This window comes from Phalangium opilio, unplaced genomic scaffold (assembly GCF_054372755.1).
Source record: "Phalangium opilio isolate 3A_F unplaced genomic scaffold, DU_Popi_V2 ptg000087l_1, whole genome shotgun sequence".
Classification (NCBI taxonomy): Eukaryota; Metazoa; Arthropoda; class Arachnida; order Opiliones; family Phalangiidae; genus Phalangium; species Phalangium opilio.
In genome coordinates, this window is record NW_028324192.1 from 1,579,902 (window position 1) to 1,594,800 (window position 14,899).

Here is a 14,899-nt window from a genome sequence, read left to right on the forward strand (position 1 = left end):
AACAACCCGTTCATAGGAAATGCATTAGACTATACTTTGCAGGCCCATAACTCTGTGTCTACTACAGATACGGGGATGTCCTTAGGATATGTTAAAGTCCAAATTGTCCCCCATCTAACCATACTAAAAACATTGAGCTACGACAAACAGGGGCCGCGATATTAAGCAAAATGTTCGTCAACTTTGGTATCGTCTCACTTATTTTATTATGTTACTTATGATTTTTGCACTAAACTTTGGAGGCTCATAACTCTTGTTCTACAAGAGATACTGGGATCTCCATTGGATATGTTATAGTACTCTTTGCTCCCCATACAAGGATACTTTTTTCTTGAGGCTACCTCAATATCGTCGTCAACTTATTTTTTGTCTCACTTATTGTTAGAAGGTTACTTTTGATTTTTGAAAATAAACTTTGCAGGCTCGTAACTCTGTTTCTACTGGAGATACGGGGATGTCCTTTGAGTATGTTATAGACCAATTTGTCCCTCATCTAGCCATACTAAGAATTAGGGCTAGGACAAACAGTAGTCGAGTAATTAAGCTAATCGTAAACAAACAAACCCCTCCATAGGAAATACATTAGACTAAATTCTGGAGGCTCGTAACTCTGGTTCTACCAGAGATACGGGATGTAAATAATGTGACCTTGACACAAATGTTCGGATAATTATTGTTGTATAATGTAAAAAACTATGTTAGTTAAAAAACTATTAATCTACTGGCATAAGATAAAACAAGAGTGAAACCGAGTCTTCCTTATCGGTAGATATATTTCAAGGAAGCACTTCTCTTAAGATCAGCTACCATGTAACAACGCTTACTTTTTATCGTGACAAATAAATCTTTTATTATGCACAAACGTTTATTAAAATAATCAAATAGAAAACTACAACATGGTGTCAGAAGTGGGGTAATTTTTATAATTCAGGCCCAACCACCCACTCGCGTATCGTTACAAATATGATGGCCTCCTTCAAAAGTCCGGAACCTTTTACACCTGGGAACAGTCCAGCGGAAGCCTTGGAGGCTTACAAGGAACGCTTCAAAATTTACGCCATTGCCTCAAAACTTAACAAGGAAGAGCATGAACTGCAACTTAATGTATTTCTACACGTCATCGGTACGGAGGGACTACGGATTTACAAAACACTCTCGTTTACATCCACCATCGGCAATCGTACGCTACAAAACGTCTATGATGCCTTCGACGCCTATTATAAACCATATAAAAACGTAACCTATTCTCGGTACAAGTTCTTTACAACGAAACAAGAGTCAGGCGAACCATTTGATGTCTACCTGACGAAAATCAAAACTCTCGCAGCCCAAAGTGATCTGGACAAACCCAACCTGACGGACTCGCTGGTAGCCACCCAGATTGCGATAGGAACGACCAATGCCGAGGTTCGAAAACAACTACTAAAACTAGAACCACTCTCGCTGGGCCAAGCTATAGCCATAGCCCAAGCTGAGGAAACGTCCATGCAGCAGGCCCAAGTAATCAATCCAACAAAATCCATAATCACCTCCTCATACGGACAGCCAGAGCAGGAATATTCTATGGTACATGAAGTGAATAGCCTCACTAACGTCCAACACTGGCGCGACCGCCAATCTACAAGCCAATATCATGCACAACGGGGTCGGCCAAGGACTCGCAACAACAATTACCACCAAATCGCTCCAGACAGGAACAACTTCCGCCCAGCCTCGCAATTTCGATCCGCTGTGCCGCCACGACGTCGACCAAGCCAGAATTCTACATCTTCAGACCCAACCTGCACACGATGCGGTCTGCGACACCTATCACAACAATGTCCCGCAATGGGATCCACATGTCGGGCTTGCGGAGGACCGAACCACTGGTCAACGGTTTGCCGTGCCATCAATGAACTTAATGCTTATCTACCAATTTCCCGTACCACTGACGAAGAACACGGACACAACATCCGACGTGTAGACGAAATAATGTATGACGACAACCACACAATCCAAAATGACGAATTCTTGTACTTATCTTCTCTGACACTACACGCAACATTTGCAAATCTGGAAGATGACCATCTCTGGCGGGCACAACTCATGGTGGCGAATACACCGACCACCTTCAAAATCGATACGGGCTCCCAAGTCAACGTTATTCCGGAAGCACTGTACTCTCGGCTACATCCACGGCCCGCCATGTTAACCCCAAGACACATAATCAAAGCATATTCTGGGCATGCTGTCGAAGTTCTGGGTATGACTCAACTCATCTGCTCCTCAAACCTCGCCTCCATACCGCTCGACTTCTATATAACGCCAAAGGATCAAACTCCCATCATTGGAGCGAGTGCATCTCGAAAACTCGGCCTAATCACAAGATTACCACACAATGAACATAGCGCAATTCCCCCATTCATGGCACTCCAACCTGCCGTTGGTATTAGGACTCCACCGCAAGCAACCGCGTCCCTACATTCTTGCACAGTGCCACCTGATGTTGCGACTAGCACGCCACAAGAAATAATGAAGAGATTCCCTGATGTTTTTGACACGGTAGGAAAACTCCCGGGACAACATCACATGAAACTTCGCCCGGATGCGATCCCAACAAGAACACCAGCCCGCAAAATCCCGATCCAACTGATTCCACGGGTTCAAGCCGAAATACAACGCATGGTCGCTGCTCAGGTCATAGTTCCTGTCACCGAACACACAGAATGGCTTCATCCAATGGTAGTGGTTCCCAAACCAGGCAATGACATCCGCATTTGTTTGGATCCGCGCAATTTGAACAAGGCACTATTAAGAGAACACTATCCCATGCCAACATCCCAACAAATCTTCTCTGAGTTATCTGACGCCCAAGTTTTCACCGCATTGGATGCCAAATCGGCCTTTTGGCAAATCGAACTTACACCAGAGAGCTCTCGAATGTGCGCATTTGCAACGCCATTTGGAAATTTCCGATTCAAGCGTCTACCCTACGGGATATCCACTGCTTCTGAATACTGCCAAAGGATAATGAATTCTATATTTGGCGATATACCTCGAACACGAATTGCCACAGACGACTTCCTTATACACGGTTCAAACGAAGCAGAACACAAGAAAATCCTATATACAGTATTGGAACGGGCGCAAAGAAAAGGACTGATGTTTAATTCCAAAAAGATCCAACTAGCCGTTACCCGCATCAAATATCTCGGTCATATCATATCTCCCAAGGGCGTCGAAACTGATCCGGAGAAGGTTGGAGCGATCAGAGAACTACCACCACCAGCGGACAAACCGGCACTACTAAGATTTCTGGGCATGGTTAACTTCATGGCAAAATTTATTTCTGGATATTCCGAACGAACTGCTCCCCTACGGCCTCTTCTCAAGCAAGACACAGTATTTCGATGGGATGAAACCCACCAAGACGCTTGTGACGACTTGAAACAAGCCATCACTTCAGCGCCAGTGTTAACATTTTACAATCCCAAACTACATAACACTGTATCCGTCGACGCTAGTCAACATGGAATTGGTGCCGTACTTCTGCAGCAAGGCAAACCTATTGAATACGCGTCGATGACCTTTACATCCGCACAAACGCGCTACACTCAAATTGAAAAGGAGCTGCTCGCCATATTATATGCATGCGAACACTTTCATTATTATGTGGCAGCCGCCCCACTAACAGTGCAGACAGACCACAAGCCGCTGCTTGCCATTATCCGGAAGCCGTTCCATCTTCTCTCTCCGAGGCTCCAGCGCCTAACATTGCGGTTGGCGCGGTATGACCCGACATTAATTTATGTTCCTGGTACCAAGCTTTTCATCGCTGACGCCCTCTCGAGAGTACCACAACCCAACTGCACAATGACAACGGACTTTTTGGAAGGTCCCGCTGCAACAATATATACTCTGACCACTCTTTCCGATGACCGACTCCGCAAGTTCCAACACGCAACAAATCAAGATCCTGACCTGCAACAGATTCAAAGCTACGTGGAAAATGGCTGGCCCTTGCATCACAAGTCAATCCGTCTTCCTGGCGTAAGGGCATTCTGGGCACTACAGGAGGAAATACACTCACAGAACGGACTCCTATACAGAGGCGATCGTCTGTTGGTTCCGGCAATATTACAAGGAGACACTATGAAGCAGATACACGCCATACATCAAGGTGTTACAGCTTGTCTCGCAAAAGCCAAAATGAATGTATACTGGCCGACAATGACTGCCGACATTACCAGATTTATAGCAAATTGCCCCGTTTGCAAGGAAAGAGAACGCGCAAACACTGCGATGCCTTTACATCCCTTGACAATTCCACCACATCCATGGCACACGGTCTCGTCTGATCTGTTCAAATTCCGCTCTAAAAACTATATTCTTCTGATTGACCACTTTTCGAAATATGTAGAAGCCCAAGAATTGACAACTACGAATGCTGAAGCTGTCATCAAGTTCCTAACACCAAATTTTGCCCGCCATGGCATTCCAAGACGTTTTCAGTCGGACAATGGACCACCCTACTCCTCATACATGTTTACGAAATTTCTCGAAAAATGGGGCGTGGAACAAATCACATCGAGTCCTTATCACCCGCAAAGTAATGGATTACCAGAGCGCATGGTCCAAACGCTAAAGAGCTACCTAGCTAAATCGCAACCTGAAGGCAAAGACCTCAATCAAATCTTGCTAGAATACCGGACGACTCCATTGGAAAATCTTCTCACACCTGCAGAAATGCTAATGGGGAGAAAACTTCGTAGTCCCATCACAATGAATGACGCATCACTCAACCCGAATTTTCCGACACAAGAAATCATATCTGGACTAAAACACAGACAGTTCACCATGCAAAGACATGATGACACAAAACCGCATAGAAATCTACGTCCACTCGAGATAGGGGAGAAAGTCTGGTACTTCGTGGGAACACGTTCTTAGAAACCAGCAATAATACTCCAAAAAGCTACCTCCCCAGATTCCTACATCATAGAAACGGAACAAAATCAAATTTTCCGGCGATCAAGAATTCACCTTCGCCCTCAAATTCAACGAAAACCCGACAATCAAAAACCCGACAATCAAAATAAGCCAGAAATTCCGAGAAGGATTAACGCACAAAGATTTCAAAACAACTCATGTGCTAACCTCCTTGAAGAAGCTTTCAACAAAACCCCTAAAGTGGCTCATTATGCGTACAAACCTGTCGCTGTGACAGAGACGACGTCTCCGAGATCTTCCAGTGCATTGACAGATCACTCCCAGCGATCATCTATCCTACCTAATCTTCCTGATATCCATGAATTAGATGCTAACCACCCTTTAGAATCACACATCGTGATCCCATCAAGACAATCCCTGCAAGAGACGTCAACACGTGATGAAACCGGGCCAAGGATGATCCCACAACAAACTGCTCTAATAAAATCTCGACCACCAACCGTACCACCTTTCCCACAAACAATTGTCAAGACACCCACTTCATCGTATGGACGACCATTGAAAACCCCGGCGTGGTTCTCACCTGCATAGACCGTATAAAAAAAAAAAAAAAGCTTGTTGTATAATGTAAAAAACTATGTTAGTTAAAAAATTGGCATAAGATAAAACAAGAGTGAAACCGAGTCTTCCTTATCGGTAGATATATTTCAAGGAAGCACTTCTCTTAAGATCAGCTACCATGTAACAACGCGTACTTTTTATCGTGACAAATAAATCTTTTATTAAGCACAAACTTTTATTAAGATAATGAAATAGAAAACTACAACAATTATAAAAAAAAAACTTCGCGGTTTCGAACCTGTGGCCTTCCGGGAGTGAGGCGGATGCGATAACCGCAACACTAAAGATATGTTATTATTTTAAATCGAAAGAACAGGGTCAAGTAATTAAGCAATACGTGAACAAACAAACCCCTCCATAGAAAATGCATTAGACTATACTTTGCAGGCTCGTACCTCTGTTTCTACTGTAGATACGGGGATGTCCTTTGAGTATGTTATAGTCCAATTTTTCCCCCATCTAACCATACTAAAAACATTGAGCTACGACAAACAGGGGCCGAGTAATTAAGCTAAACGTAAACAAACAACCCGTCCATAGGAAATGCATTAGACTATACTTTGCAGGCCCATTACTCTGTGTCTACTAGAGATACGGGGATGTCCTTAGGATATGTTATAGTCCAATTTGTCCCCCATCTAACCATACTAAAAACTTTGGGCTACGTCAAACAGGGGCCGAGTAATTAAGCTAAACGTAAACAAACAACCCCTCCATAGGAAATGCATTAGACTATACTTTGCAGGCTCGTAACTCTGTTTCTACTGGAGATACGGGGATGTCCTTTGAGTATGTTTTAGTCCAATTTGTCCCCCATCTAACTATACTAAAAACATTGAGCTACGACAAACAGGGGCCGAGATATTAAGCAAAATGTTCGTCAACTTTGGTATCGTCTCACTTATTTTTATTATGTTACTTATGATTTTTGCACTAAACTTTAGAAGCTCATAACTCTTGTTCTACAAGAGATACTGGGATCTCCTTTGGATATGTTATAGTACTCTTTGCTCCCCATACAACGATACTTTAAACTTGAGGCTACCTGAATATCGTCGTCAACTTATTTTTTGTCTCACTTATTGTTAGAAGGTTACTTTTGATTTTTGAAAATAAACTTTGCAGGCTCGTAACTCTGTTTCTACTGGAGATACGGGGATGTCCTTTGAGTATGTTATAGACCAATTTGTCGCCCATCTAGCCATACTAAGAATTAGGGCTACGACAAACAGTAGTCGAGTAATTAAGCTAATCGTAAACAAACAAACTAGAGAGCTGCAACTCCGTGGAAGAACTCCGAAACCCGCTGGGTTCCGCGTTTAAGCGATTGGAACTCCAGGAGTTGGAAATGTTTTTCTAAGATAAAATTGGAGTTGGGTGGCAGTGGAAGTTTTCGTGTGCGGAGTTGGGAGGCACTGGGAATATTGATATTTATAATTGCGGAGTTGGGAGGCAATGGAAAATTATCTTAAAACATGGAAATCTACGGAGTTGGAAAACTTAAGTCTGCCAAGTGGCAGGGCTCCAATTTAAAAGCGGACCTTAGCGTTATTTGTCTTTTGAAGCTTCGTACGAAATTCTATTTTCACCCTTAACCCCACGTGACACGCCCCCTCAGTGAGTCTCTCACACAATGGGGCCGCGGGCGCTTTCCTTTTCTCTTAAACCCATTGACAAGAGTCTCCTTTCTAGCTTTGAGGCATATTAACAACTTATAACAGAATGAACTCTAGTGTTAGTATTTCTTGATTCGTGAAGTTTGTGGACTTGTCCTTTAAAATAGCATTTGCGAAGCGAATCAGTCCGATTTTAATTAAGTAGCTAATTTAAGAAACTAAGCGTAAAATATGACTGAACGACAACGCGTAGCGCCTTTTTCCCCAAATCTTAAGTTTTATTTAAAGTCTAGAAGAATTGTATGAGTAAATATTATTCCTCATTTGAAAATCCTAATTTATAAGCACTCGTGATATCAATCTCAGGCCAAGTTTGAAAGAAAACTAATGAGCTACACGTTTTACTTGAACTTTCTATTTTTCCAATTCTAAAGAGTAAAGAAATCTTCCAAAGACTAGAAACTAGAAAGGTTTTAATGGACGAAGTTAGAAGGAGTTGGGAGGAGTTTAAGAAATTTTAATTTTCATGGAAGGAGTTGGGAGGAGTTTTACATTTCACTTGGCGGAGTTCTGCGGAGTTGAAACTTTTGATTATGGCATTGGGAGGAATTGGAGTCATTGTTGTGTATCGCCTTGGAGTTGGAAGGAGTTGGAGGTTAATATTTTCATTTTGCAGCTCTCTAAAACAAACCCCTCCATAGGAAATACATTAGACTAAATTCTGGAGGCTCGTAACTCTGGTTCTACCAGAGATACGGGGATGTAAATAATGTGACCTTGACACAAATGTTCGGATAATTATAAAGGTCTTTGCATGTTCCAAGCAAAAAAAAAAACTTCGCGGTTTCGAACCTGTGGCCTTCCGGGAGTGAGGCGGATGCGATAACCGCTACACTAAAGATATGTTATTATTTTTAATCGAAGGAACAGGGTCAAGTAATTAAGCAATACGTGAACAAATAAACCCCTCCATAGAAAATGCATTAGACTATACTTTGCAGGCTCGTAACTCTGTTTCTACTGGAGATACGGGGATGTCCTTTGAGTATGTTATAGACCAATTTGTCCCCCATCTAGCCATACTAAGAATTAGGGCTACGACAAACAGCAGTCGAGTAATTAAGCTAATCGTAAACAAACAAACCCCTCCATAGGAAATACATTAGACTAAATTCTGGAGGCTCGTAACTCTGGTTCTACCAGAGATACGGGGATGTAAATAATGTGACCTTGACACAAATGTTCGGATAATTATACAGGTCTTTGCATGTTCCAAGCAAAAAAAAAAAACTTCGCGGTTTCGAACCTGTGGCCTTCCGGGAGTGAGGCGGATGCGATAACCGCTACACTAAAGATATGTTATTATTTTTAATCGAAGAAACAGGGTCAAGTAATTAAGCAATACGTGAACAAACAAACCCCTCCATAGAAAATGCATTAGACTATACTTTGCAGGCTCGTAACTCTGTTTCTACCAGAGATACGGGGATGTCCTTTGAGTATGTTATAGACCAATTTGTCCAACATCTAGCCATACTAAGAATTAGGGCTACGACAAACAGTAGTCGAGTAATTAAGCTAATCGTAAACAAACAAACCCCTCCATAGGAAATACATTAGACTAAATTCTGGAGGCTCATAACTCTGGTTCTACCAGAAATACGGGGATGTAAATAATGTGACCTTGACACAAATGTTCGGATAATTATAAAGGTCTTTGCATGTTCCAAGCAAAAAAAAAAACTTCGCGGTTTCGAACCTGTGGCCTTCCGGGAGTGAGGCGGATGCGATAACCGCTTCACTAAAGATATGTTATTATTTTTAATCGAAAGAACAGGGTCAAGTAATTAAGCAATACGTGAACAAACAAACCCCTCCATAGAAAATGCATTAGACTATACTTTGCAGGCTCGTAACTCTGTTTCTACTGGAGATACGGGGATGTCCTTTGAGTATGTTATAGTCCAATTTGTCCCCCATCTAACCATACTAAAAACATTGAGCTACGACAAACAGGGGCCGAGTAATTAAGCTAAACGTAAACAAACATGCCGTCCATAGGAAATGCATTAGACTATACTTTGCAGGCCCATACCTCTGTGTCTACTAGAGATACGGAGATGTCCCTAGGATATGTTATAGTCCAAATTGTCCCCCATCTAACCATACTAAAAACATTGAGCTACGACAAACAGGGGCCGCGATATTAAGCAAAATGTTCGTCAACTTTGGTACCGTCTCACTTATTTTATTATGTTACTTATGATTTTTGCACTAAACTTTGGAGGCTCATAACTCTTGTTCTACAAGAGATACTGGGATCTCCTTTGGATATGTTATAGTACTCTTTGCTCCCCATACAAGGATACTTTAAACTTGAGGCTACCTCAATATCGTCGTCAACTTATTTTTTGTCTCACTTATTGTTAGAAGGTTACTTTTGATTTTTGAAAAAAAATTTTGCAGGCTCGTAACTCTGTTTCTACTGGAGATACGGGGATGTCCTTTGAGTATGTTATAGACCAATTTGTCCCCCATCTAGCCATACTAAGAATTAGGGCTACGACAAACAGTAGTCGAGTAATTAAGCTAATCGTAAACAAACAAACCCCTCCATAGGAAATACATTAGACTAAATTCTGGAGGCTCGTAACTCTGGTTCTACCAGAGATATGGGGATGTAAATAATGTGACCTTGACACAAATGTTCGGATAATTATAAAGGTCTTTGCATGTTCCAAGCAAAAAAAAAAACTTCGCGGTTTCGAACCTGTGGCCTTCCGGGAGTGAGGCGGATGCGATAACCGCTACACTAAAGATATGTTATTATTTTTAATCGAAAGAACAGGGTCAAGTAATTAACCAATACGTGAACAAACAAACCCCTCCATAGAAAATGCATTAGACTATACTTTGCAGGCCCATAACTCTGTGTCTACTGGAGATACGGGGATGTCCTTTGAGTACGTTATAGTCCAATTTGTCCCCCATCTAACCATACTAAAAACATTGAGCTACGACAAACAGGGGCCGAGTAATTAAGCTAAACGTAAACAAACAACCCGTCCATAGGAAATGCATTAGACTATACTTTGCAGGCCCATAACTCTGTGTCTACTAGAGATACGGGGATGTCCTTAGGATATGTTAAAGTCCAAATTGTCCTTCATCTAACCATACTAAAAACATTGAGCTACGACAAACAGGGGCCGAGATATTAAGCAAAATGTTCGTCAACTTTGGTATCGTCTCACTTATTTTATTATGTTACTTATGATTTTTGCACTAAAATTAGGAGGCTCATAACTCTTGTTCTACAAGAGATACTGGGATCTCCTTTGGATATGTTATAGTACTCTTTGCTCCCCATACAAGGATACTTTAAACTTGAGGCTACCTCAATATCGTCGTCAACTTATTTTTTGTCTCACTTATTGTTAGAAGGTTACTTTTGATTTTTGAAAAAAAATTTTGCAGGCTCGTAACTCTGTTTCTACTGGAGATACGGGGATGTCCTTTGAGTATGTTATAGACCAATTTGTCCCCCATCTAGCCATACTAAGAATTAGGGCTACGACAAACAGTAGTCGAGTAATTAAGCTAATCGTAAACAAACAAACCCCTCCATAGGAAATACATTAGACTAAATTCTGGAGGCTCGTAACTCTGGTTCTACCAGAGATATGGGGATGTAAATAATGTGACCTTGACACAAATGTTCGGATAATTATAAAGGTCTTTGCATGTTCCAAGCAAAAAAAAAAACTTCGCGGTTTCGAACCTGTGGCCTTCCGGGAGTGAGGCGGATGCGATAACCGCTACACTAAAGATATGTTATTATTTTTAATCGAAAGAACAGGGTCAAGTAATTAAGCAATACGTGAACAAACAAACCCCTCCATAGAAAATGCATTAGACTATACTTTGCAGGCCCATAACTCTGTGTCTACTAGAGATACCGGGATGTCCTTAGGATATGTTATAGTCCAATTTGTCCTTCATCTAACCATTTTAAAAACTTTGGGCTACGACAAACAGGGGCCGAGTAATTAAGCTAAACGTAAACAAACAACCCCTCCATAGGAAATGCATTAGGCTATACTTTTCCGGCTCGTAACTCTGTTTCTACTGGAGATACGGGGATGTCCTTTGAGTATGGTATTGTCCAATTTGTCCCCCATCTAACCATACTAAAATATTTGGGTTACGACAAACAGGGGCCGAGTACTTAAGCAAAACGTAAAGAAACCAACCCCCTCCATAGGAAATGAGTTAGACTATACTTTGCAGGCTCGTAACTCTGTTTCTACTGGAGATACGAGGATGTCCTTAGGATATGTTATAGTCCAAATTGTCCCCCATCTAACCATACTAAAAATGTTGGGCTACGACAAACAGGGGCCGAGTAATTAAGTTAAACGTAAACAAACAACCCCTCCATAGGAAATGCATTAGACTATACTTTGCAGGCTCGTAACTCTGTTTCTACTGGAGGTACGGGGATGTCCTTTGAGTATGTTTTAGTCCAATTTGTCCGTCATCTAACCATTTTAAAAACATTGAGCTAGGACAAACAGGGGCCTAGATATTAAGCAAAATGTTCGTCAACTTTGGTATCGTCTCACTTATTTTAATTATGTTACTTATGATTTTTGCACTAAACTTTGGAGGCTCATAACTCTTGTTCTACAAGAGATACTGGGATCTCCCTTGGATATGTTATAGTACTCTTTGCTCCCCATACAAGGATACTTTAAACTTGAGGCTACCTCAATATCGTCGTCAACTTATTTTTTGTCTCACTTATTGTTAGAAGGTTACTTTTGATTTTTGAAAATAAACTTTGCAGGCTCGTAACTCTGTTTCTACTGAAGATACGGGGATGTCCTTTGAGTATGTTATAGACCAATTTGTCCAACATCTAGCCATACTAAGAATTAGGGCTACGACAAACAGAAGTCGCGTAATTAAGCTAATCGTAAACCAACAAACCCCTCCATAGGAAATACATTAGACTAAATTCTGGAGGCTCGTAACTCTGGTTCTACCAGAGATACGGGGATGTAAATAATGTGACCTTGACACAAATGTTCGGATAATTATAAAGGTCTTTGCATGTTCAAAGCAAAAAAAAAACTTCGCGGTTTCGAACCTGTGGCCTTCCGGGAGTGAGGCGGATGCGATAACCGCTACACTAAAGATATGTTATTTTTTTTAATCGAAAGAATAGGGTCAAGTAATTAAGCAATACGTGAACAAACAAACCCCTCCATAGAAAATGCATTAGACTATAATTTGCAGGCTCGTAACTCTGTTTCTACTGGAGATACGGGGATGTCCTTTGAGTATGTTATAGACCAATTTGTCCCCCATCTAGCCATACTAAGAATTAGGGCTACGACAAACAGTAGTCGAGTAATTAAGCTAATCGTAAACAAACAAACCCCTCCATAGGAAATACATTAGACTAAATTCTAGAGGCTCGTAACTCTGGTTCTACCAGAGATACGGGGATGTAAATAATGTGACCTAGACACAAATGTTCGGATAATTATAAAAAAAAAACTTCGCGGTTTCGAACCTGTGGCCTTCCGGGAGTGAGGTGGATGCGATAACCGCTACACTAAAGATATGTTATTATTTTTAATCGAAAGAACAGGGTCAAGTAATTAAGCAATACGTGAACAAACAAACCCCTCCATAGAAAATGCATTAGACTATAGTTTGCAGGCTCGTAACTCTGTTTCTACTGGAGATACGGGGATGTCCTTTGAGTATGTTATAGTTCAATTTGTCCCCCATCTAACCATACTAAAAACATTGAGCTACGACAAACAGGGGCCGAGTAATTAAGCTAAACGTAAACAAACAACCCGTCCATAGCAAATGCATTAGACTATACTTTGCAGGCCCATAACTCTGTCTCTACTAGAGATACGGGGATGTCCTTAGGATATGATATATTCCAAATTGTCCCCCATCTAACCATACTAAAAACATTGAGCTACGACAAACAGGGGCCGAGATATTAAGCAAAATGTTCGTCAACTTTGGTATCGTCTCACTTATTTTTATTATGTTACTTATGATTTTTGTACTAAACTTTGGAGGCTCATAACTCTTGTTCTACAAGAGATACTGGGATCTCCTTTGGATATGTTATAGTACGCTTTGCTCCCCATACAAGGATATTTTAAACTTGAGGCTACCGCAAAATCGTCGTCAACTTACTTTTTGTCTCACTTATTGTTAGAAGGCTACTTTTGATTTTTGAAAATAAACTTTGCAAGCTCGTAACTCTGTTTTTACTGGAGATACGGGGATGTCCTTTGAGTATGTTATAGACCAATTTGTCCCCCATCTAGCCATACTAAGAATTAGGGCTACGACAAACAGCAGTCGAGTAATTAAGCTAGTCGTAAACAAACAAACCCCTCCATAGGAAATGCATTAGACTATACTTTGCGGGCCCATTACTCTGTGTCTACTAGAGATACGGGGATGTCCTTAGGATATGTTATAGTCCAATTTGTCCCCCATCTAACCATACTAAAAACTTTGGGCTACGACAAACAGGGGTCGAGTAATTAAGCTAAACGTAAACAAACAACCCCTCCATAGGAAATGCATTAGACTATACTTTAGAGGCTCGTAACTCTGTTTCTACTGGAGATACGGGGATGTCCTTTGAGTATGTTATAGACCAATTTGTCCCCCATCTAGCCATACTAAGAATTAGGGCTACGACAAACAGCAGTCGAGTAATTAAGCTAGTCGTAAACAAACAAACCCCTCCATAGGAAATACATTAGACTAAATTCTGGAGGCTCGTAACTCTGGTTCTACCAGAGATACGGGGATGTAAATAATGTGACCTTGACACAAATGTTCGGATAATTATAAAGATCTTTGCATGTTCCAATAAAAAAAAAACTTCGCGGTTTCGAACCTGTGGCCTTCCGGGAGCGAGGCGGATGCGATAACCGCTACACCAAAGATATGTTATTATTTTTAATCGAAAGAACAGGGTCAAGTAATTAAGCAATACGTGAACAAACAAACCCCTCCATAGAAAATGCATTAGACTATACTTTGCAGGCTCGTAACTCTGTTTCTACTGGAGATACGGGGATGTCCTTTGAGTATGTTATAGTCCAATTTGTCCCCCATCTAACCATACTAAAAACATTGAGCTACGACAAACAAGGGCCGAGATATTAAGCAAAATGTTCGTCAGCTTTGGTATCGTCTCACTTATTTTTATTATGTTACTTATGATTTTTGCACTAAACTTTGGAGGCTCATAACTCTTGTTCTACAAGAGATACTGGGATCTCCTTTGGATATGTTATAGTACTCTTTGCTCCCCATACAAGGATACTTTAAACTTGAGGCTACCTCAATATCGTCGTCAACTTATTTTTTGTCTCACTTATTGTTAGAAGGTTACTTTTGATTTTTGAAAATAAACTTTGCAGGCTCGTTACTCTGTTTCTACTGGAGATACGGGGATGTCCTTTGAGTATGTTATAGACCAATTTGTCCCCCATCTAGCCATAATAAGAATTAGGGCTACGACAAACAGTAGTCGAGTAATTAAGCTAATCATAAACAAACAAACCCCTTCATAGGAAATACATTAGACTAAATTCTGGAGGCTCGTAACTCTGGTTCTACCAGAGATACGGGGATGTAAATAATGTGACCTTGACACAAATGTTCGGATAATTATA